The sequence below is a fragment of the Sebastes umbrosus genome, chromosome 15 (genome assembly GCF_015220745.1).
Source record: "Sebastes umbrosus isolate fSebUmb1 chromosome 15, fSebUmb1.pri, whole genome shotgun sequence".
Lineage (NCBI taxonomy): Eukaryota > Metazoa > Chordata > Actinopteri > Perciformes > Sebastidae > Sebastes > Sebastes umbrosus.
Genome location: NC_051283.1, coordinates 20,963,145 through 20,988,696, shown reverse-complemented (window position 1 = coordinate 20,988,696; position 25,552 = coordinate 20,963,145). Strand labels below are relative to the sequence as shown.

The 25,552-nt window shown below is 37.6% G+C and overlaps 1 protein-coding gene across 4 annotated transcripts in view; it reads left to right on the top strand.

Moving 5' to 3' along the window:
- The window catches only part of trps1 (trichorhinophalangeal syndrome I), a 303,601-nt gene that overhangs the window by 162,843 nt on the left and 115,206 nt on the right, over positions 1-25,552 (top strand). Inside the window, exon 1 of one of the 4 annotated variants that reach the window (XM_037794961.1) lies at positions 6,770-7,338. The exons of 1 other annotated variant lie outside the window; for it this stretch is intronic. The gene's annotated coding sequence lies outside the window, so the exon portion shown is untranslated. Of the gene's footprint in view, positions 1-6,769; positions 7,339-7,436; positions 7,871-25,552 lie in introns of those variants that run through there. 2 more of the 4 variants (XM_037794963.1, XM_037794962.1) reach the window with 2 other exon arrangements.

Sequence of the window (25,552 nt, the reverse complement as noted above, 5' to 3'; positions counted from 1 at the left end):
ACAAAGAAAAACAATATACGACTAAAATTACAATATATCAACATATGCAATGAAAAATGTACTTTCTGACAACGTCAACAAACACAACTTGTGAACTCGGAGCTTTCAGAAACTTTACCCTTACGAGGTCGTGAATACCACATGAGGGGAGCGTTCATATGGACTGTTCTACTGAACACGGTAAACACGACCCCCCCGTCGGCACCTAGAAGCCACAGAGGCTTCCCAGAGAGAGACCCACAATTCATAGCGTGGAAGACGTTCAAATCAGGCAGGCGGTCCCTTAAGTGCCTTGGCCATGAAGAAAGTAAAAAACGTAAAATAAAAAAACCCAAACCCACATAACATGTTTGGGCGTGGTCAAGGTAACGTGATATGTCCTATTCATACCATTTCAGGCCCTTACAGCCTCTCGCACTCGAGCACTTACCAGGTGATGTCAGTTAAGTCCCTGAGGGTTCAGGGCTTAAGGCCTTAGGGGGGACATTGGGATTGGGCCAACCACTCCTGCCTGGAAGGAATCGCCCTCCTCAGGTGCAATCACTTAACCTCATCGAGGCTATATATGCTGCCTTCCAGCCTTTGCTCTATCTTTGACCCCTACTATGTTTTATTTGTTTTGTAAGTTAATTTCCTGATTTAATACTTGATTTACTTTAATTACTGCACGCTATTTCTCTTGATATATTTGATTTAATGTTAATAATTGTGTAACTGCTTTGCATTTTGAACTTGGACTCCTGCCTCATCTACGGGTCTGCCCACCAGCCGTTAGCTTTAGAACCTAACAAGGATATCAAATCTGGAATAATATAAAAGAAGATCATACAAGCTGATATTAGAGTTATAACATTAACTATACTGTATCTGCAGAGCTTACCAGTAGATGCATCAGCTGCCCAAGACTAGGTAAATTATCATTTCATAAATCCATTTACTGATTGAGATTTTGATCATGCTGGCCCAGGTTTCATTTGCCCTCTGGTTAAATAGGTAGTGATACCAAATAAGAGTTATTAATATGTATGCTCCTCTGATCTTGCAGTGTAGAGGAGAGACCACATCAAATTTGTTTCAGATTAAATACATTTTTAAAAAAAATCAGATTGCCCGAGGTTTTGAGAGCTATGAGAGCTTGAGTTTCCATGTATTTTGAGGCAGAGAAAGGTTGATTTACATTTTCAATGCTTTTTAATGCTATAGTAAGATATTTGCATGTGGTTCATTTTATGGATTCATCAAATGGTCTTAAATTAAACCAATAAAACTATCCAAGAGCTTAGTGCAAATATACTATACAGCAAATTGTAGAAAACTGTAGATGGTCAAATAAATGTCTAATTTAGTCATAAACTACATTGTTGTTGTTTTTTTTAATTAAGTATAAGATTATGAAGCATCGCTGTGTCTTATTTGTCCCATTTACCTTAACCTTGTGCAGAAAGGATACGATTAGTATGAATCAGAATTGTAATCACATGTTGTTCAACAATCTGAAGGGGCCATTTGTTAGAATGCTGATCTTTAGTTGTGATATTTAATTACATTTTGCTGCTAATACTTATGCACATTTGAATGCAGGGATTTTATTTGTAATAGAGTATTTGGTATTAATATTTTAACACTGTATTAATGCTACTTAATCCTTTTACTCAAGTAAAGGATGTTAGTACAACTTCCACCAGTGGGAATAAATTGGGTTAGTGTGTTTAACTGAAGACTTAAAGATACCTTGTGGAGTTTTTCCACCACTAGTAGTGCTGTAGAGCAATGTTTAATTGAATGGGTCCCAATATTGTTTGTATCTCATGCTGTAACAGGGCTTCATGTTTTCATCTGCGTCCTGGTGCACATATACATTTATTTTGACTGCAGAGCATGCTAATGCAGTGTTTACAATGAAAACGTGATAGTTCCTTTAATTTATTCAGACTACACTGTGCGTCATTTTAGTCAATTCTCTTGATTTTATTTCTGTAGTTACTATGTAGGAAATTCAATTAACAACATTTTCTGTCACTAAAGTCACACTGGGATTTTTTTATTTATTTTTTTAGTTTTAATTCTGTAAATAAGTGAGATTGCGGCATGCCACTTTAAGAGACAGAGATAAACAAAACATTCATTTTGGAATTATTATTTTTTATTATTAATTAACAATCATATTTTTTTCTTCAGGAAAAGCCATGCTTTGATTCAGCACCTTTCTAAAGGCTCTGTTAATGTATTTTTTAAATTTTTTTTATATTTGTCTACATAAAAATGTTATCAATAAGACCTTTAAGAGTCAGTGTTTATGATTTTAGTGGCGTACTTGATTTGATTTAGTAGGCTATCCACTGCGTAAATAAGTGAGATTACAGTGTGTGTCACTTTAAGAGTCAATGGTCTTGATTTTAATGAAGGTCTAGTAGTTGATTTGGTTCAGTATTAACTGTGTAAATAAAATATTAGTGTCTGTCGCTTTAAGAATCAATGTTTTTGATTTTATTGGAGTAATTGATTTGGTTTAGTTTTATCTGCGTAAAAGTGAGATTACAGTATGTGATCCTTTAAGAGTCAGTGTTTTTTGATTTTTTTTTAGTAATTGATTTGGTTTAGTATTAACTGCGTAAAAAAGTGAGATTACAGTGTGTCACTTTAAGTGTCTGTGTTTTTGATTTTATTGGAGTAATTGATTTGTTTTAGTATTAACTGCGTAAATAAGTGAGATTACAGTGTGTGTCCCTTTAATTCTGTCGTCTTGATTTTGGTGTATTAGTTGATTTTCTTTTAACTTTGAACAGTGTTTTTTATTTTTGAGTTTAGTATTAACTGTGCAAATAAAAAATGACAGTATGTGTTCCTTTAAGAGTCAGTGTTCTTGTGTTTTTTGTAGTGTAATGTATTAACTTTTACAAATAAGTGACACTGAGTGAGTGTCACTTTAAGAGTCAGTGTTTTTGACTATAGTGGAGTAATTGATTTGGTTTAGTATTAACTGCGTAAAGAAGTGAGATTACAGTGTGTCCCTTTAATTCTGTCTTCTTGATTTTAGTGTATTAGTTGATTTTCTTTTAACTTTGAACAGTGTTTTTGATTTTTGAGTTTAGTATTAACTGTGCAAATAAAAAATGACAGTATGTGTTCCTTTAAGAGTCAGTGTTCTTGTGTTTTTTTTAGTGTAGTGTATTAACTTTTACAAATAAGTGACACTGAGTGAGTGTCACTTTAAGAGTCAGTGTTTTTGACTATAGTGGAGTAATTGATTTGGTTTAGTATTAACTGCGTAAAAGTGAGATTACAGTGTGTGCTACTTTAAATCTGTTTTCTTGATTTTAGTGTATTAGTCGATTTGGTTTTGTATTAACTGTGTAAATAAAATATTACAGTGTATTAACTTTTACAAATAAGTGACACTGAGTGTGTGTCATTTTAAGAGTCAGTGTTTTTGATTCTAGTGGAGTAATTGATTTGGTTTTTGTATTAACTGCTTAAAGAAGTGAGATTACAGTGTGTGTCACTTTAAGAGTTAGCGTTTTTTATTTTAATGGACTAAATGATTTGGTTTAGTATTAACTGCGTAAATTAAATATTTACAGTGTTCCAGAAGACTGAGTTGACTCACAAGTGGTATCCGCATGCCTCTTTTCGTGCATATGCATATACACTGTACATGTACATTGAAACGGGAAAAGAGTTATGTATAACTATCTGTAAAGTTTGGTATACACTGTTATTTCCAAATAGAAATAAAACATATTTACAGTGTGTGTTCCTTTAAGAGTCAGTGTTCTTACATTTTAGTGTAATGTATTAACTTTTACAAATAAGTGACACTGAGTGAGTGTCACTTTAAGAGTCAGTGTTTTTGACTATAGTGGAGTAATTGATTTGGTTTAGTATTAACTGCGTAAAGAAGTGAGATTACAGTGTGTGTCCCTTTAATTCTGTCTTCTTGATTTTAGTGTATTAGTTGATTTTCTTTTAACTTTGAACAGTGTTTTTGATTTTTGAGTTTAGTATTAACTGTGCAAATAAAAAATGACAGTATGTGTTCCTTTAAGAGTCAGTGTTCTTGTGTTTTTTGTCGTGTAATGTATTAACTTTTACAAATAAGTGACACTGAGTGAGTGTCACTTTAAGAGTCAGTGTTTTTGACTATAGTGGAGTAATTGATTTGGTTTAGTTTTATCTGCGTAAAAGTGAGATTACAGTGTGTCCCTTTAAGTCTGTCTTCTTGATTTTAGTGTATTAGTTGATTTGATTTTGTTATTAACTTTTAACAGTGTTTTTGATTTTTGAGTTTAGTATTAACTGTGGAAATAAAATATTACAGTATGTGTTCCTTTAAGAGTCAGTGTTCTTGTGTTTTTTGTAGTGTAATGTATTAACTTTTACAAATAAGTGACACTGAGTGAGTGTCACTTTAAGAGTCAGTGTTTTTGATCATAGTGGAGTAATTGATTTGGTTTAGTATTAACTGCGTAAAAGTGAGATTACAGTGTGTGCTACTTTAAATCTGTTTTCTTGATTTTAGTGTATTAGTCGATTTGGTTTTGTATTAACTGTGTAAATAAAATATTACAGTGTATTAACTTTTACAAATAAGTGACACTGAGTGTGTGTCATTTTAAGAGTCAGTGTTTTTGATTCTAGTGGAGTAATTGATTTGGTTTTTGTATTAACTGCTTAAAGAAGTGAGATTACAGTGTGTGTCACTTTAAGAGTTAGTGTTTTTTATTTTAATGGACTAAATGATTTGGTTTAGTATTAACTGCGTAAATTAAATATTTACAGTGTTCCAGAAGACTGAGTTGACTCACAAGTGGTATCCGCATGCCTCTTTTCGTGCATATGCATATACACTGTACATGTACATTGAAACGGGAAAAGAGTTATGTATAACTATCTGTAAAGTTTGGTATACACTGTTATTTCCAAATAGAAATAAAACATATTTACAGTGTGTGTTCCTTTAAGAGTCAGTGTTCTTACATTTTAGTGTAATGTATTAACTTTTACAAATAAGTGACACTGAGTGAGTGTCACTTTAAGAGTCAGTGTTTTTGACTATAGTGGAGTAATTGATTTGGTTTAGTATTAACTGCGTAAAGAAGTGAGATTACAGTGTGTGTCCCTTTAATTCTGTCTTCTTGATTTTAGTGTATTAGTTGATTTTGTTATTAACTTTTAACAGTGTTTTTGATTTTTGAGTTTAGTATTAACTGTGCAAATAAAAAATGACAGTATGTGTTCCTTTAAGAGTCAGTGTTCTTGTGTTTTTTGTAGTGTAGTGTATTAACTTTTACAAATAAGTGTCACTGAGTGAGTGTCACTTCAAGAGTCAGTGTTTTTGACTATAGTGGAGTAATTGATTTGTTTTAGTATTAACTGCGTAAATAAGTGAGATTACAGTATGTGTTCCTTTAAGAGTCAGTGTTCTTGTGTTTTTTGTAGTGTAATGTATTAACTTTTACAAATAAGTGACACTGAGTGAGTGTCACTTTAAGAGTCAGTGTTTTTGACTATAGTGGAGTAATTGATTTGGTTTAGTATTAACTGCGTAAAAGTGAGATTGCAGTGTGTGTCACTTTAAATCTGTTTTCTTGATTTTAGTGTATTAGTTGATTTGATTTTGTTATTAACTTTTAACAGTGTTTTTGATTTTTGAGTTTAGTATTAACTGTGCAAATAAAATATTACAGTATGTGTTCCTTTAAGAGTCAGTGTTCTTGTGTTTTTTGTAGTGTAATGTATTAACTTTTACAAATAAGTGACACTGAGTGAGTGTCACTTTAAGAGTCAGTGTTTTTGACTATAGTGGAGTAATTGATTTGGTTTAGTATTAACTGCGTAAAGAAGTGAGATTACAGTATGTGTTCCTTTAAGAGTCAGTGTTCTTGTGTTTTTTGTAGTGTAATGTATTAACTTTTACAAATAAGTGACACTGATTGAGTGTCACTTAAAGAGTCAGTGTTTTTTATTTTTGAGTTTAGTATTAACTGTGGAAATAAAAAATGACAGTATGTGTTCCTTTAAGAGTCAGTGTTCTTGTGTTTTTTGTAGTGTAATGTATTAACTTTTACAAATAAGTGACACTGAGTGAGTGTCACTTTAAGAGTCAGTGTTTTTGACTATAGTGGAGTAATTGATTTGGTTTAGTATTAACTGCGTAAATAAGTGTCATTACAGTTTGTATCACTTTAAGAGTTAGCATTTTTTATTTTAATGGACTAAATGATTTGGTTTAGTTTTATTCACGTTGAAGTGAGTTTACAGTGTGCGTCACTTAAAGAGTCAGTGTTTTTTATTTTTGAGTTTAGTGGAAATAAAAAATGACAGTATGTGTTCCTTTAAGAGTCAGTGTTCTTGTGTTTTTTGTAGTGTAATGTATTAACTTTTACAAATAAGTGACACTGAGTGAGTGTCACTTTAAGAGTCAGTGTTTTTGACTATAGTGGAGTAATTGATTTGGTTTAGTATTAACGTGAAGAAGTGAGATTACAGTGTGTGTCCCTTTAAGTCTGTCTTCTTGATTTTAGTGTATTAGTTGATTTGATTTTGTTATTAACTTTTAACAGTGTTTTTGATTTTTGAGTTTAGTATTAACTGTGCAAATAAAATATTACAGTATGTGTTCCTTTAAGAGTCAGTGTTCTTGTGTTTTTTGTAGTGTAATGTATTAACTTTTACAAATAAGTGACACTGAGTGAGTGTCAGTGTTTTTGACTATAGTGGAGTAATTGATTTGGTTTAGTATTAACTGCGTAAAGAAGTGAGATTACAGTGTGTGTGTGTGTGTGTGTGTCGCTTTAAGAGTCAGTCTTCGGGTGGCTTCTTGATATTAATAGAGCTGCTGTGTCTTCCTCCTCCTCTGACGTAATGCCCACAGCAGCGTACAGAGAGAGAGAGAGAGAGAGAGAGGTCCTGTCACAGCAAAGCGATAACACTAGTCTGAACAAAAAAAAAATAAATAAATAAATAAGAAGATAGCGAGCTGCTCAGTTTGGGTTTGGCTGTGACCAGCACAAAAAAAAATCCGGTCAGCTTCTGGGTTTGCGCTAAATAACAATAACATCGGGAGAATATTGCAATAATATTTACCCAGAGAGCAAATCTCACTAACCAGTCGGTGTAGTTTAACAGTGTTGCCGCTTAACTATCTCTCTTTCCCTCTCAGACCAGCCAAGACACTGTCACCCCGTCCGACACCATCAACAAACAAAAAAAAAAACCCCACAAAGAGACGAGCCAGCCAGCCACAGCCAGCCAGCCACCATCTTAACAAGGCTGCTGAAAGAGAGAGACACACACTGAGAGAGAAAGAAAAAGAGGGCTTTATTTTTTGATCAACAGGTAAGCAAGCAGCAAAAAGAAACTAACACACACACAGCCCTCCTGTCTCTGTAGCTACTACTAGTTGGTGCAGTGTTGTAAAAAAACAAAATGCATCTGCGACGTTGGAGTTGTAGATGGCGAAATGCATGCTCTCCTCGGACAAGTGGGAGGATGATATTTTGTTCGTCTTTGAAAGGGAAACCGGGGCTATGAATGGTGCGTTTAAAGGAGACTTATATATTGCTCTGTTTGCACGTTAGTAAGGTTTTTTTTTTTTTACGACGGGCAGCAGTCGGTTTGCGTCCTTATGTAACTATAACGGCCTGAGCTCGCGACGGAGAGAATCTTCTGCTTCTGCTTGAATGAGAGAGAAAGAGAGAGAGAGAGAGAGAGAGAGAGGAAAAGGAGAGAAGCTTTGAATTCACATGGCACATTTAGGTTAGGACACAACCTTAAACGCTACACTAATACAAATTGAGGAGGCTACTGCTTTGATTTTAAAGAGTTTGAAGTCAACAAGCCGGCAAAACAAGGAGACTCCCTCAAGTAGGTTTGTGTTCTTTTTTTTTTGTGTGAAGTTTTGATTCTTGTTTTTTTTTTTTTTTTTTGGGGGGGGATTAATTTATGATATCCTGACTTTTGCTAGAAAGAAGCCGGTGACTTGTGGAGTGATTTTGTCACTCAAACTCTAACTCCAACCTCGTGTAAACTGCTACTATGTATGTGTTACTTTTTTTTTTTTTTTTTCATTGATAACTTTTTTCATGACTTATTGTGAGTGCAAAAAACTTCTCCAAGTTCACATTTCTTTTTTTCCTGAGTGACGCACTGTGGTGGAGAGAAAGAAAGAAAGAGAAGTTATTAGTAGAAGATGTTTGTTGGGCTAAAAAAAAAAAAAAAAAAAAGTAAAGTGACACTTTAGATGAAAGAGATTTGTCAAGTGCTTTATGGTTGCTGTGTGTGTTTCTTTGCACCTCTTTCATTGTTCAAGGGAAGCATGGTGGATGTGAATTGTGTGTAAAAAAGCTCCCCCTTCTCTCTTATCTTAACTTATTAGCTCATATGTGTGGTGCATTTTATTTGTTTGTTGTTGTTGTTGTTGCAACTTTTTCATGAGTGATGCCGGGAAGTTGCATTTCCACTCAACTTTGTAAAAGTCCCCCCCCCCCCTTCCTCAACCCTGTCTGTGATGTTCCTTTGAGATAAGGGAGCTGGGTAGGCATGACAACTCTGTGGGGAGAGCAGAGTATGTGAAGGCAGCACAATGAGGCACACACTGCAAGGAAGGCTTTTTACATAGTCCTCCACAGTCTCCTCCAGTTCTGGGCCCCTACAGAACTGCTTAGTGTGTGTGGACCGACTTTTATTCAACAGATAACCTCAGTACAGTTTTTTAAAAAGCAGAGCCAGGCCCGTGAGACTTTGCTCTGACCTCACACTTGTTCACAGGCGTTTTGTTAAAAGCTGTATTTTATTAAGTGATTTCAATGAATAACTTTTGTAAAGTTGCAACACCTTTTTGCTGGCTTATTTCTATTTTAAATATAAAGCAGGTTTATCCTGGACATGTTTATCTTCACTGCTTTTCAATGTCAAGCAGATATTGTGATAAAATGCTACACCGTCTTTTTTTAAATGCACTTTAAAAAGTAGCTTTTAAATTGATAATGTTAGTTCTGGCTTCCAATATTTCCCCTTAAAGTTACGTTAAAGGAGTCTCTGACAACTTTTTTGCAAGTTTTGTACTCTCGGCCACAGCGGCACGCATCTCTAAAAACTGTGGGGATCACGTGAGGAAAAATACAAATGAGCACAAAATGATTTATGAAACTTTTTGAGTTTGTTTTTGCAGTTTTTACAAGCTGACACAAATCTAATTCTGAGGCTATAAACTCTGAGTATTTGTTTAGACTTTTGTAATAAGCACATAACTATTTTTCATGGACAGTCAGCAATGTAAGCCACTCATCTTCTGTAAGATTTAGGATTAAGACAAATAATGGTTGTGTTTTATTACTTTTTTTTCAAAATAAAAGATTTTACAAAGTCATAAAAACAGTCAAAGTTGAGGTGCAAGTTTTATAATAGAAGCTCTAAGTGTTTCTGTCTCTGCAGTAACTTTACGTCACGTACAGCTCCATGTATAACTTTTTCAAACAGTGTTTTAAATTTGCATGCATAATAGTGACTTATTTTTTATAGTTCCACAAATTCCTGTTGATGTAAACAAGATTTTCTACTACTTTTTATTTTTTTGGCAACCTGACACGTATGATTTTGATTCTGTAGTTTGATTCTCATGATGACACCTCAAGGTACTTTGTAAGTAAGCGCTTTTAACTGACATCAACTTTTAATTTAGTTGGAAATATTTCCCAGACTTTGCTTAGCTGTCCTGTCATGTCCGTAAAACCCGTTAACGTTTTCCCCTTCGACACGACCAGGCCTGTGTGTAGTCGCTCTTAACTTGTCCAACTAATTTGTTCTTATATCAACAGATGTCATGCATCATCGTCAACCTTTCGTTAGACTTTTACAAACATTTAACAACTTTCTTTGAAACAATGATGTGTCAATCTGGCTCTATAACATTTAAAAATCGTTCCTGTTTCCAGACACTGGATATTATTGTATCTTACGGCCTTGTTCGTAGCTGCTATTAAACGTCAAAACAGTTGACGACTTCCTAAAGAGAACCTCTGCTTGTAAAACTTTTTTCCCGTATGTGTGTGTGAGACAGAGAGGGAGAGAGCACAGCACTTTTTTCCTGTGTGTGTGTGTGGAGACAGCCATGGCTTTACTCATATGGCTGCAATATGTGAAGTCTCTGCGGTGGAACTGGGAAGAGAGAAAGTTTTGAGAGGGAGAGACAGAAACAGACAGAGAGAGAGAGAGAGGGAGAACACATGGAGTGAGGGAAGTCAGAAATGTCCTGTTCAACTATAGCTGGAATGTATCTCCCGTGTTTTATTGATGGTTTGATGTTCTGTAAGACATGAGGAACAACTGTAGTGATTTTGTGGGCTGCCATGCATTTGTCTTTGGTCGTTCCAAAGCGGTTCTGTGTTACAAGGGGAAAAATGCTGGTTTGAGATGGAGTGTAAAAGGAGATTTTAACCCAGTCCACACGGCTTTTTCTGGGGGAAATCGTAGCGATTTCATTGGTGGATATGTGCCTGATTTTACTGCCTTAAAACATCATCGTCATAAAGGAGTTTGGAAAGAAAGTTTGTTATGAAGTTTTCTTCAAACTTGTAATTGATAATCATTAAGTTAGTTTGCTTTTTGTTTATATACTTTTTGGAGTATTGGTGCATTTTAAAAAAAGTTTAGCAATCTGAAATTATAAGCAAAGAAAGCATGAGACAATAGGAGCCAAAGTGTTTATTATATAAAGATAGGAACTCCAAGACATTTTTTGCAAATAGTGGGAGACCTTGAGAAGTTGTATAGAAACCTGACGGGACTGAATGTTACACATTAAAATCAATAACCTCACCTACACGAGATATTATAAGAACACATACTGTACATCAACAGAAAAAAAGTTGACAGGACTGATAGCAGTTAGTAAAACTTATGCCAAACTTCTACTGCACCTCCTCTACATGATACTGTAGGAGTTTTGGGTGAGTTTAGGTATTTTATTTGCCTTACATTTCCTGCTAAAATCTGTCATTAGTAAAGAGACTGCAAGTAATAATCCCTGCCGTAACCTCAGTCGCTGGTGTCTCTCTCCTTCTGGTCCGGACTGACGCGTGTCTTTGAGAGTTGTGTCCTGTTTCAGCTTGTTGTAAAGTCTGATTTCGGTTAATCTTGGCTTATTATTGCTGTTCTGTGGGTAGATGGTGTATTAACATGCTCGCAAATAGTCCCATTCACATACCTGTTGCTCACCACAGATGAGTGTGTGAGATAACATCCCTCCTAAAGTCAGTTGAGCTAAATATTTTGTATTGTTAAGACACTTTAGGAATGAACTATAAGTTGTGACTGAAGTGGCACCAGGAGCAATAATTTACGTCGTCACTTCCTGAGAACCTTCTTGCCGGTTGGAGACGTGTAACCATGGTAACCCGTGTCAACCTCATGCGACCAAAACAACGATTTGTGAGAATAAAAGTCTGAGCTAATTTTAAAAAATGTATATTTCGCCTAGCAAAGGGAAGTCTTATACTTTAAGTTAAGTTTATTGATGTTACAGAGCTGTCCGTCATCATCTGTTATGAACGTTGTCATCCTTACCACATTGCATTGTGGGACATTTATGCCGCCGTAGTATCCAGTGTTGCATACTGTAATATTTCATTAGAAATAGGCTGCAATTTGCTTACTGTTGGTTTCATACTAAGGTTTTGGACATACTTAAAAATCGTACATACTCTTTTAGCGTATTAAATAGCATGTTAGTATGGAGTTTTGGATGCAACCAAAGACTCCAGACTGCTAAACTTTGAGCACAACTTCATTGTTTTCACTCAAATGGGAATCCTAAATCAACCAGGACTGAAGTTTGACTTCTGCCTGTTTCGTTCGTGTATTCTGATGTGTCACATAACTGTAAGGAAAGCTTTGCTCAAATAATATAGCACAAGTGTTCACAGCTGACATTTACCTGACATCTCCATATCTCACCATTAAGCTCCTGTGTGATTATAAAATCTGTGCTCAAGCAATGAAGCAGCGTCTATAGTATTAAAAGCTAGGAAGATCAGATGGGATAGGATGTTTTTTTCCCTCAAGGGGTTTTAAGTATTTTCCTTCATGTGGACGCACAACTCCCATTTATTTCTAATTTCTGGTCCCATTTATTTACGAACGTGAACTAACTGTCACTGTTTCCAATAAGCAGGAAAAGATAGCATCTATTAGAGCAATCAGCCGTTATTCATCTCAACCCTGCCTGCAGTTCAGATAAAGGAAAACATCCATTTGTCACGCATAGTTTATTTAAAGGAAAAAAACCTTTTTGCAAGGCTTCTGGCCCTCTTGGCTCATAGCTCATGCTCCTATATTACCCAGTCTCTTGTTTTGCTCCTATCTCAAGGACACAATAGCTTTGAACTTGTTTCACCGTCTGGCCACATTGTTCTGGCTCTTTAATTGCTTTATTTTAGCCGCTTGTAACGTGGGTGATACAGTTGGGGATTTGAGCTTATACTCCTGTCGCAGTTACTGGAAGTCACTGTGGAAAAGAGTGTCTGCTAAATGCCCAAAATGTCATCCCCACTCTGTGTCTGTGGTTAGCAGCGCCTTGTTTAGGCTTGAGTTTGTCTCTAATGTCTTTGGTCTTATAAGTCTGTCTTTTATACGGCCTGCTTCAGATAACGAGCATATGGTCTTGGTTTAGGGTGAAATGATTCTTTTTCTTCTTTTTTTTTTGGGACAGACAAATCCTAAATATGGGACAATTTTTCTTGCTTTGATCCGAGAGTAAATAATCCTTCTGTCACGATACAGTGGAGTCTGATAAAGTGGTGGTTGGGCGGATTTAGGCACCAATAGAAGGTGATGACACAGGCAGCAGTATAGAGACTATGATGTTACCAAAAGGTGGTCAAAGTACCCCATAACACCTGTTTGTAACTTCAGATAAATCTGTGAAACATACAGCAGCTGACATTGGTTCTAAATGGACATATTTGGTGCTACCAGAAAGATTTGCAAACCATTTTTAATCGACACAACTTTTGCCCGTGTGAACGAAAGCTCCCTTGTGACGCGTTATGAGTTGCAAGATCTGAAGATCTGCCTGCTTTGACTCAGCAGTATACTCAACGCATATGCTTCCTGTGCACCCAGACGTTCAGTTATCAATCACTGTTCATTTGACCTTATGTAAAACACAGTGCATGATTTGTTCCAAGGCTGCGTTCAGTTAACTTTCAAATAAATCATAAGATCTAATTGACTGAATGAATCAATGCTCATTTCCTCAATCGTGAGCGAATCAACTGCGGTTTCCAATATGTTGTATGGAAAGATTTTGTCACGTTTGCTACACAGCGGTAGTTTCTCAGTACGTTCCATGTGTTGCTTTATTAATCATACAGCCATAAGTTACACATTTTCCACATGTCTGAAACATTGTGTGCAGTTAAGTCGCTGCTCGCCTTCAGCTTCCACCTTTCTCAAAGCCACACTACAGTAAGGAAATATCGGGATATCATGTTTTCTGATACTGTATCGATTCTCAAAAACACTATTGATTTTTAACTAAGTTTACATGCAAAAATGAACTCAGTCAATACTTTATTTAGTTTGCAAAGATATGCGCCTTCTCAAAGTAGCGCTATGATGTTACAGGTACTGTGATAAATGCAAATGCAGATCACACTGTTCTGATGGCATAAAAAAGTAAATTTTTCACCCAGATTTTATGCATATGGTTGTGCGTTCTTTATACTATGACAGTTTTCCTAAAATAAGATAAAAAAACCCCGCAATATATCGCAATATATTGAATCATAACCCCTTTATCATGATATCTGTATCATGATACGTATCGTATCGTCAGATTCTTGCCAGTACACAGCTCTGGACTTACAGGTGTTGTCTCCCGTTTGAAGCAAAGGAAAAGAGTGAAAAAAAGAGCTCAGATGTTTATGACTGAATGTCATTAGGAGAAAAATGTAGCTTTCCTATATACAGTTGTCAGTGACGAGATTAAAACAGTAGACAGAGTGTGTGCGGTCGTGATCAGACTTAATGTGACTGAAACAGACTTGCATGTGTTTTAAATGTTTGGTGTCACAGAGGTCTTAATGAGAAAAGTTTGGAGGCCCTGAGTTATTTGCGTTAACTCTGACTGCATTAGAAGATGATAGTAAATATTTTTTTTTTTATTGAGACTTTGTAAATATAGTCCGTCAGCCTGTTTACACTCGGGTGGTGCATTAAAAGTTAAAAGCGAGTTTGATATACGTCGTCTACCGGCACTGTAGCTCTTGTTGTGGTAATAGTCAATAAAGCCTTCCTCTTAATGGTTTCACATTGGAAAATGGAGCTCCACATTTAAAGGTAGAGTCTAATTACAATAACTTGTGAAGGTAAATATTGAGCCAAAACCTGCAGCGATTGATTTCGCAATTGGGATGAATTATTATGGGAATTGGCCTTTTTAAATTTTTAATCCTGGCATGATGAATTTTCATGACATCCATATACTGCTCTTTCTCATAGCAAAGGTATTTTATGAGGCTGTGGTTTGTGGAGTGGACCTAATGTACTTGCAGCTGTCACATCAGGACCTCATAGGTACATTCATCTTTTAATATGTCAGTGTGTATATACGGTAGCCAGGATTTTTGTTTGTGTTATTTGCCTCAATTTCTATTTCTTAGACTTTTTACAATAATCTCTGTGGTGTCAGGGTACAGAAGAGGATATTCAAGCTTGTTTACCTTCACAAACTCGAAGTGAAAAGATAATCCATCACAGCAAACATGCAGCTTGAATCTGGTTTTGTCAGAGATTATTCTCAGTTTTATTTCTTTGTACAAGTGTTTACCCATCAGGTGTACATACTTTATTATGTAAAGCTTTGCTTGTTGTCAGTAACTGCAGGGACACCAACAGGGAGATATGGAAGTCTATGTCAGGATATTATCCCCTAAAGACTTCCTACAAACTTTGTCACGTGTGTCTTTATATTTTATAAATACATATGGCATGTGTTTCATAGTGCAGTGGTTTTCAAAGTTGGGTCGGGGGACCCTCAGAGGTCCTTGTGGGGGTTCCAGAGGGTCCCCAGCAAAAAGGGGAATACTTTATTTTTACTTTTGTATTTTAGTTTGCTTATTTTACTAAATGTATCTTAGTTTTATTATTATATTAGGCACTTGTGCTAATATTACTTCTTATTTATTACTCTGTTGTGTTTTTTATTATGTTGTCATTTCTGAGCCACCAAAATCGTATCAAATGGGGGACTAATTTTTGTCAGATTAGGGTCCTTGATGTGAAAAAGTTTGGGAACCACTGTCCTCGTGTTAAGGAGAAATAATCCAGCAGTAGGACAATTGTTTTTATAATTGGTCAGAACATAAGTTAAGAGTTGTGATGGTGTTTTTTCTAAATGCAAATATTATATATATTTATTCAAAAAGCCAGTGTAGGCACACAAATGTGTATGTCTGTGGTATATCAGACAGTATAGTGTAACGAGGAGATAAAGAAGTCGTGCTCCACAGGCTGTGTAAATGCATTCAGACTTGTGGTGTTATGAGTACATTTGTATACTGAGCTCAAGTGTTCCCGAGCACGGCTCTGGGCTATCTGTAATTCCTTCCAGTTTTCACCCAGCAGTGAAAATTATCTACGGAAAATGTGACAGTGACACAAGTGGCATGAATTTGAATGTGATTTATGTTGTGAGCTTCTTTGTGTTGAAGCTGAGAAGGCCGATGCAACACGCAGATGAAGAGAGTACTGAACCGTTTTCCTCAAGTACTGTATATTTAATTCAGCGAGACTTTTGTCAAGTAGAGGTGTTTTTTATTTTTTATGGAGGACGCTACTCGGGTAAAAGTTGTCTCACTCCGAAGTTAGGGCCACAGTCGACTGATTCTGAATGAAAGAAAGTTATATGATTTGTGCAAGTAGGAAAATCGACCTGTTTTGTAGTAGAAAGCTAAGTGTTTTCCTCTTTTACAGGTTGAACATTTGTATTTTATCATCAAGTTATAAGGAGAAGTGTATTATATATTACCTTTCTTTAAGCTACTATCAGGTCAAATGTGAGTTTTCTGCTGGATCACTAAAGCAGTATTTTTGATGTGGATGTTGTCTGTTCACAGGTTTATTTCAAGCCTCTGTAGTTCAATATATTTCACTAGAAATGAATGTGAAATGCTCAACTTCTCATGTTGTATCCTGCATTATTGGAGGGCATTCATCTCCAGCATTGTTGATAGATGGTTATCAGTTATTGTAACAGTCCATCAGCACTTATCTCCTTCAGTTGAGGTCAAAATGTGTCTCGTTCGCTGCTCAGTTATGATTGAATTGACTCACTGATTGTTTATTTCTGTACTGAAGGTTAACTGTCTGTTCTGTCAGCAGTCAAACCAAGAACCTGCACACACACACACACACACTTAGATTCCTTAGCTGACAAATTTGTTGCTTTCATACTGTGTGTTTCACTTTTTCCCTTTTCTCGCTTTCCCTCACTCTTGTGTCTTTATCTCTAAATCTCGGTTTCTCTTATTCTGACTGTAACGGACAAAAAGAGACTGTTAGTGGCACATGTGCTTGATTTACTGTAACCAAAATATTTAATTTACTTGCTCAGACAATGCAATTAAGTTTCGTTTCAAGTGTAAATGCACGCAGACATTGAAAACCAAAGCTATTTATTTCAAATTTGAAATTGTACATGCAGCCTTGTTATAACATACCTGCTGAGGAAGGGAACTCATTTTTGCTGCTTTTTAAACTACTGGGCTCTCTCTCTTTCCGCCGCTCTCTCTCTCACACACACACACACACACACACACACACACATGCACGTACAGCCCCATTAGTATTGTAGTCTGGGATCTGGCTAAAACATCTGGTGGCTGAGTAACTTTTCAAAGTAGTCTTTGTCCTCACTCTGTGTGCCTGCGTGCGTGTGTCCGTCAGTGTGAGCGTTCGTATGTGTGCGTTTTGTCTGTCTGTAATAAGGGGCAGACTTTTTATGGCGTCCCGTCAAATTAAAACTATGATTTAAACGACCAACATGTACGTTCTTTTTTTTTTTTTTTTTTTTTCATTAAAGCGAATAGCCACACACCAGCCTCTGCAGATTTGTTGCGCGTGCTTCTGGCAGCGTGGACTGTTTGGACTGTAACAGAAACATTAAAATAGAGATTAAGCATGGATCTAGTGACTGTAAATCATGAACTGGCCTGTTGTGTTGTTTTATTCATCCTGCTGCTCCGTAGCAGAGAGACAGCGGGGGAGAAAGCACAGGGTGATATGACACCCTTCCAACTCGCCTCTGGTCCAGCTTGACATTTCTGCCCAAATGTGAAAGAAGCAGTGAGATGTGGTTAGATACAGCCAACTGCCTCACCTGTCCTCCGCAGGACGGGGCCGGGCTCGGTTTTCTGAGTCTGTTAAATAATCCCGCAGTAGCAGCTTTGGGCTTTAGAGGGTACAGCCCTGCAGACAGTTTGAGCAGATGCCCTCAGGGCTTCGCTTCAAACCACATAAACTTTGAAAGAAGCAGGGATTCATCTTCTCTTACAGCAGTTAAGAGAGTGCTTAATCGGCAGATTTAAAGCTGTAGCATCTTGTCCTGGTACAAAAACTTTAGTTAAATGTGTGTATCATATATAATGTAGGTAGGGAATACTTTGATGTGAAATAAAACAGTTGACTTTGAGCAATAAGCCACAACCTGTTGGCTCAGGTAGATATTTTCTCATGTGAGTTTCAGTGGCACTTCATCTGCAGTGTAATGCCAGTGACGGGGTTGTCTGGTGTCTGGTTTTGAATAGTGATCAGATTTTTAGAGACCTTCAGTTCTGTGTTGAGCTGCAGTTATTGGACCAGCTCTGCAGGTAGCTACTAGGATTTTGTACTATAAGGACTGTATTGTTTTACAACAGAGGATATTTTCTGTTTTTCTTAGTCTGCTATATTTCTAAACTGAATGTCTTCGGGTTTTGGACTTTTGATTGGACAAAACGAGACATTTGAAGGCTTCACCTTGAACTTTGGGAAAACATTTTCAGCATTTTCTGACAGTAAATCAAGAAATTAATGGTCAGATAAATTGATAATGAAAATTATAGTTTAAGGCAGGCCTAATCTGATTGTTACATGATTCTCTGTCCTCACAGTGGACCTCTTTTGTTGACACTTTGTACTAACTAACAGAAAATCATAGATTGCGACTGAGTAGTATTTATCTAACAAGTTAGGTATAAGGCTGCAACTAGCGATTATTTTCATTGCAGATTAATCTGTTGATTATTTTCTTGATTAATCGATTCATTGTTTGGTCTATAAAATGACAGAAAATAGTGTCAAATGTGGATCAGTGTTTCCCAACGCCCAAGATGACGTCCTCAAATGTCTTGTTTTTTCCACATCTCAAAGATATTCAGTTTACTGTCATAGAGGAGTAAATAAACCAGAAAATATTCACATTTAAGAAGCTGGAATCAGAGAATTTTTGATTTTCTTTTCTTAAAAAATGACTCAGATCGATTATCAAAATAGTTGCCGATTAATTTAATAGTTGACAACTAATCGATTATTCCTTACAGCTCTAGTTAGGTGTGGGTTTGCAGGGAAATCCAAGTAAAATAGACTCAAGTTCTGTGAAGGAACAAAAATTATTGAACATACCGACATACCAAGAGTCATAATTTTGGTTTTGGTCATTTTTTGATTAATTGCACAGCCCTCATTACAACAATGAGGCCGTCCACAAAACGTTTCTGCAGAGTATGGTTTGAGAAAAAAAAATCAAAAACCACATCCTTTTCAAAACACTATATCCAAGAAGCCTCGAGTGATGATGAACCTCATCAGGACTCACCTTTGGGTCTTTACCAACATTTGAACAACCACAGAGATTCATGAAATTTGTCCGCATCAGCATGTTCCTATTTGATGATAAATCATAATTCTGATGGTCAGCATGTTTAAAAAAAAAAAATCTCTCTGAAAAGGGGAAGTCTTCTGTCGGTAATGACAATAGACGATGTTCAACAGCCCAGCACTCCCCTTTAAAGGATCTGATAAGTGATATTTGTCACGGTCAGCATTTTTTAATTTTGTCTCTCACGAAATAGAGAAACAAAGTCTACTTGCGTGAGCAGTGTGTATGTGGTAACAGTGTGTTTTCAAAGTGTCTGCTGTGTGTGTGATCAAGTGGACGCACGGATAGATGGATGATGGAGGGAGGGAGGTGGTGCTTTTTTGAAATGGAAATTAAGGGGGCGCACATCTGGGGGTCTTTGAGACTTTTGTGGGGGGAAGAGGAGAAGGTGGGTGTCGGAGGCCCACAGTCAGGACTGAGTGTGTGTGTGTGTGGGTAGTAGGCGGGTGGGGGGTTGAGGAAGAATGGATGAAAAAGAAGGAAGAGGGAAAGGGTAGTTTTTCATTTCTAGGGAGGTAGGAGGGAGAAGATAAGGGGTAAGGGATAAAGAGAGGTGTCTATGGTCAGGGTTGGCCTGTGGAGAGGGGAGAGACAGAGACGGGGATGGATGGATGGGAGGGAAGGACAAAGGATGAGGAAAGCTAATAAAACAAGGCTGTGATGGACATAAGTAGGAAAAGAAATGCTTAGAACAACAAGGTGGAAACAGAGAGGAAATAAAGAAGGAAGGATGGACAGATGAGGAGCTCATTTGCATAGGCACAGGAGTGGGAGGAGGAAAAGTGGGGGGAGAAAAGGGGCAAAAGATCACTTGCTATAGTCGAAAACTTTACGGCTGACAGTTAAATTTACTCGGGGCCTGTGTGTGTGAGTGTGTGTGTGTTGGGGTGGGTGGAAAAGCCCAGCGGGGGGCATGGCGTTTGTTCTGCAACATGGCTTTTGGGCTTTTTTAGTGCTTCACACAAGTTGTCCTCTCTCTTTTCTTTAGTGGCCGGTTTCACCTAGCTGTGAGAATCTCTCTCTCTTTCTCTCTCTCTCTCGCTCTTTTAGACGAGTCAGTGAGTTAAATGATTAGATTATAAAAATGCCAGTTTAGTGTCTGAAGACTGAGCATTAGTTGGGCGGAGGTTAAAGAAAGAAACCAGGGCAGAATGACGTGCCTTAACAGATCGACTGTAACTTTTGTGATCTCTTCAGTCGGCCACTCCCTCTGTTGTCTTGTGTTCTTCCAGTAGCCTGGACATCTACAACTCTCTGACTTCCTGTAAAACACAAGAAATGTGTGCTTTCCGATTCTCGAGGTGCACTTTATGCGTCTTCTTTACCCGGATTTAAATAAAACATCAGGGGATGTGTCTGTCGCGAGATAAGATAAAACGAGCGCTCCTCGTGTTTTTGTTTTTCAAATAATAAAAATCCTTTCAGGATTAGTTTGGCAAGGTGTGGAGTAGGGGAATGCTCTGGCTTTATCTCGCCTGGTACTTAAAGCAGCTTTAAAATTGGAGTCATGTCTTGAAGGATAAGATAAAACGAGTGCCTCTTGCTTTGTTTTTCAGGATGTATTCCAGCAATATTGCACCACGGGCCCACAACTTCACTTCTTAGACTATACATGTGGGGTTATGAAGCAAAGTGTTCTAAGGATGTTAAAAGTCTCTCCTGAATAATACTGAAGAGTGAGGCCGCTTTGACAGCATTCAATTTCACAGATAAAAACGGGGGGGGGGGAAGGAAAGAAAAGAGTGAAGAAGAACAGCATGTGGGGTGAAAAGTAGCAGATCTGAGCAGATGAGTTAGCAGCAGTTTTTGAAACAAGTGAAGCAAATGTTTAAAGGTGCCATTGATAACACTGATAACACTCAGCCACTAGATGTCGCATTCTCCCTCATTCCATTGCATTTACTTCACAACAAGTGGTTGCCAGGCACTTAACTGTCAATCCAAAATCTAGAGAAAACCTTTTGAATAGATTCAATTTTAGGAAGAGGGAACTTCCGCACATCAACCACCTTGGAGCTCAAACCTCTGTTTCATAAAAACCTAGAGTGATGATGTCTGGAGTACTCCGTTACAGTTGCAGCTAGGGATGTCACGAGAACCGATCCTTCGGTACCAAGTCGATGCCAAAATTCTGAAAACATTGACAGTGCTAATTTTCTTTCTTTAGTAACGTAGATATCGCCAGGGCTCTAGGTGTCCCGTCGTCCCGGGAATGATAGAAAATGTGTTTGGGAAGCAGTAAACTCGCTATCGACGCGTCCACAACACACACCTTATTTTTTCCCTGATAACGCTACATTGTGAACAACGAATCCATGTTGAAATCAACAGGACGAGAGCTACTTAACGTTAGCTGTTAGTAGCTCCGTAGAGGATTGGGCTGCTTACCGGCTGCTAACAGCTAACGTTAACTACCTCTCGTCCTGCTGATTACAACACAGGAGGACACTTTTACAGAATGGGGTTACATTATGATGCGTTCAGACTCTAATCAGTAAAAATGAGTTTTAAGCAAAGGTCAATTCTAATATTATTATGATGTGTTCAAATGTAATCTTGTAAAATGTAGTTTTGGTGAGAAACTTAAGTAAATGCAGCTGTTTGAAGTTGATGTTTCCACAGCAATATAAAATAGATAATAGAGAGGGAATTTTGACTTGTTTAACTTCCAAACAAATAGCAGTAAACGGTAATAAAGGAGAGTATGTAGAAGTACATGGGATTTATTTTACTTTTTTTTCCCACTGTGGTATCTTATTGGTATTCGAGAATCGTGGAATTTAAATGGTATTGGTATCCACTACTAAATTTCTGGTACATCCCTAGTTGCAGCTATTGCTAACAATTTGCTGCAAATATGATGAGTGGAATTTGAACGATGAAACCTTGACTGTGTGAAGAATGATATGGCTCCATTATGGTGTTAAGTCAGGTTTGCACTCTCTTTGCAATTCAGCGACGCATCATTGGAAACATTCCTCTGCTGCGGTCCAGGAAAGTGAAAGATGCTCTGGCATTCAGTCATTAAATCAGATTTTTGGCCTCGCAGAAGAATCATATCGAAAGAAAGTTGATAACTCTTATAAGCACTACAAGTATCTGGGATTGAGACACTGAGAAATATTAAAGAAATTCATTGCTGTGAAATTTCTGCATTAAAGAAATTACAGATGACTCGCTGTGATAGTTAAGTGTGATCATATTTGGCTTTGAATTTTGATTAAAATCCAGTTTTGGAGTGGAGTCCAGCCCTGCATTGACATCACCGAGGCCCCGAAACCTCCCAGTCCTGCTTCCCGGTAGTGTTCGACAGGGAAACGCTGCTTCACTTGGCGCGCGTGCAGATAGAAGGGCTCTGGAAAGGAATATAAAGTCAACATTGTGGGTTGAAAATGTTCCATTGTGTGTCTGTATGTGTACACGCGTGTGCGTGTCTCTAGTTTGTCCAGACATTTTTCCCGTCGGGCCGGGCTGCTTGCAGGAAACGTCCGATTCTCCAGGAGTGGAAAGTGTGTGTGTGTATACATGTGTTGCGAGTGTGTAACGGTGTGTGCATGGTCGAGTCTGTGGATGTGCGTGGATGTGCGTGTGTGTGCGTGACTGACGTAATGTTTGAGCTTACCCAGACAGAGACAAACCAAACCATGACACACACGCACACATACAGGGGTGTGTGCATGTGTGTGTGTTTTTTAAAATAATCAGATATGCTTGGCAGACTTGCGCCGGCTGGTGAGATGTATGTGTGTAATGTGTGCGCTACTGGCAGAGCTGTAGTTTGTTTTCCGTATTTTGGGGGAAAAAGACAGCTAGGCAAGCGTCAACAATCAACATGTTGATTTATGCAGCTACTAGTTCCTTCCATTACGCCTACAACTAGCACTGAAGCAGAGTTTGTTCTCCATTATTTGTGATGTATGAGAGTCTTGGCTGTGGAGAGCAAGGTCAAAATCAACAGCCCCGTGTTGATTTATGCAGCTCCCGGTTTCCTGCTACTATCGTACATCAAGGCGGGACATTAGCGCCGTCCAAGCAGGCGAATGAGGATACCGTCCCGACTGCGGTTGGTGAGTTTGTCTCTCTCGACCAACCACAGCAGCAGTTATCCAATCCGAATGAACGGCAACTTCTAACATGTAGCAGCTACTTTGGCCAGCAGAACAAAAAAATGTTTTCTTTCCAGCTCACAAACTTAAAACCTTTGATGAATTGTTTATTTGTTCCATAGCCAAAGTTTGTGCAGTTTTTTAATTATCTCATTTTTATGGCGGCAAGAATAGCTTCAATTCCTCTTTTTAGAGTTATAGGAGTTCAAATACTAATACATTCAGGGCCCAATATGAGCTGTTATTTAAGTTTTTGATTTTGATTTTCATAGTAAAGTTCTGTAAATTGTCATCAGAATCAGATTTATTTTGCCAAGTACATACATACATGCATGGAATTTGACTCCGTTTTTTATTCACGTCTCTCAATGTACTTACACAGAATAGAAATAACAGCTATGGCCACTAATGAACAAACAAAAAAATAAGAATACAATAATGAAATACATTTTATTTTTTATATTTCTGAGGTCTCTTTAGTGCCTATAGTGATCTAATGTGCAGAGTCTCTGGGGACCTTTGTTGCATGTTATTTGCACTTTCTCCATCAGGGGTGATTACAGGATTTTATTAAAGGAGGTGGCACAGGGGGGACCAGGTTAGAACCAGTAAGGGGGGGCCATGGCAAATCAGAAAATTCTATCAGAAATAAAAACAGCATTGAAAATTGGCTTAAAGGGCTCACCTGGTAGAGCGGGCGCCCATGTGTCGGGGGGCTGAGTCCTTGCTGCATGTCGCAGCAAGGACTCAGCCCTAAAAATAATAAGAAAATTGGCTTAGAAAACATTAAGCACAATATTCAGGCTCTTGTGTAGTGCCCTGTGCCCCAATACAGGTGTTATTACATAAAAGGTGGAACTGCACAAGACCTGGAATCACCCCTGGTACTCTAGCCCAGTGGCTTTACCCAGTGTCACCCCTTTACACACGCCCCTGATGTCCCCATGACACCTAGTTAACCCCAAAAATAGTCTTAATTAAACACAAAAAAGTCCTAATTCTAAAGTCACTTGCTGCATTTTTGTCATATATGAGTGAACGACGCCTCGGCGCCTCTGGTGTATCCAACAGTACACAACAAGAAGTTGCTTTGATTGTTTAATAGGCACTAAGAGGCACTAAGAGGAACATATCCATTACAGGGAAGTGGCAGCGTGTCAGCAACTTGCACGTGCATCTGTGTCAGAGCAAGACTTGAAAGCTCTGGGCGTTGCCAGACCGCTCCCTAAACGTTAACCTCAACAACAGCTAACAGATCTGGTTGATCAAGGTTTTCTGATTGACGTTGTTCACAAGACAGGAGGGTAAAATCGCTGGCATCATGATTCTGTTATGACAACAAAACTTGATAAAGGAGTTTTGTTGCTTGGCTGTATTTTTGTGTGCAGGAAATCCTCACATGAGGCGAGCTGGAGGAATTGTTACTTGAAAAATTGTTATAAATGATTGCAGATGAATTCTCAGATTAATTATTGGAATAATTTCTTGTGCTCCACTTTCGTTTGAACTCATTAGGAACTGTGAAATATTCAGTATGTAACCGTAGACCTGCGTCAGCACACCGTTTTGACACGGACATCAGCAGTTAGTGTCAGCTGCTCCTCAACTGCGCGTAGTGGGGTCCGTTTTCTGACACGTCCTCCGCTGGGAGCGATCATGTTAGTGTTTTCTAGCCAAGGTATAAAAACCTTTCTTCTATCAGTCCACATAACAGTAAGCTGTTATAACACAGGAGCTGTCACTAACTGACGTAAAGTGGCATCTGTATCACTTCACTATGATAACCAGCTGTTTATAGACAAGAAGAGACATTTTTATAAACTTGTTAAAATGATATTTTTAATGAAAACAATGCTTTTTTTTTTTTTATTTAGCTCCTCATCTAAATTTCAAGCTCATTTCTTGGACATTTTAAAGGCTTCTGGTAATTTCATAGTGAGTTTAAAGGAACAATGAAGAACAGATGTACCTCTTCTTCCTGCACTTCTCGCCTCCTTATTCAGCTTTTGATGTTAAATCCATGTTGCAGTAGTGATGAGTCAACAACTGAAAAAAATAAATAAATAGAGACCTACTTTCTGTGTATCCGGGGCAAACATTGTTGTTGTGCTGTAACAATTACAACCAATTAAGAACTTTCAGACATGTATCAAATATAATAAATACATGCAAATGTACTTTGATTTTTTAATTACCCCGGCTGATTAATGTATTTGGAACACAAAGTAGGCACACCCAAAACAACAATAACTTTCAGATGCGGCGGTGAACTCGTGTAATCATGTTCTTTTCAGACGGAGCTTTGCTGCACGGTTAAATATTTTATTTCTGTGCCGTGATTGATCAAACCCCACAACTTTTTAAAAACCAGTGAACGAGTCTGTCTGCTCGTGATATCTGATTTGCTGTCTGTCTTAAATATTTCTTAGATTCTTTTGAACATCACGCTTTGTGACTTTTAAAGTACAAACAGTCAAAACAACTGGATAAGCCTATAATTTTCATATGTAGCGTTTGAATAAAAACC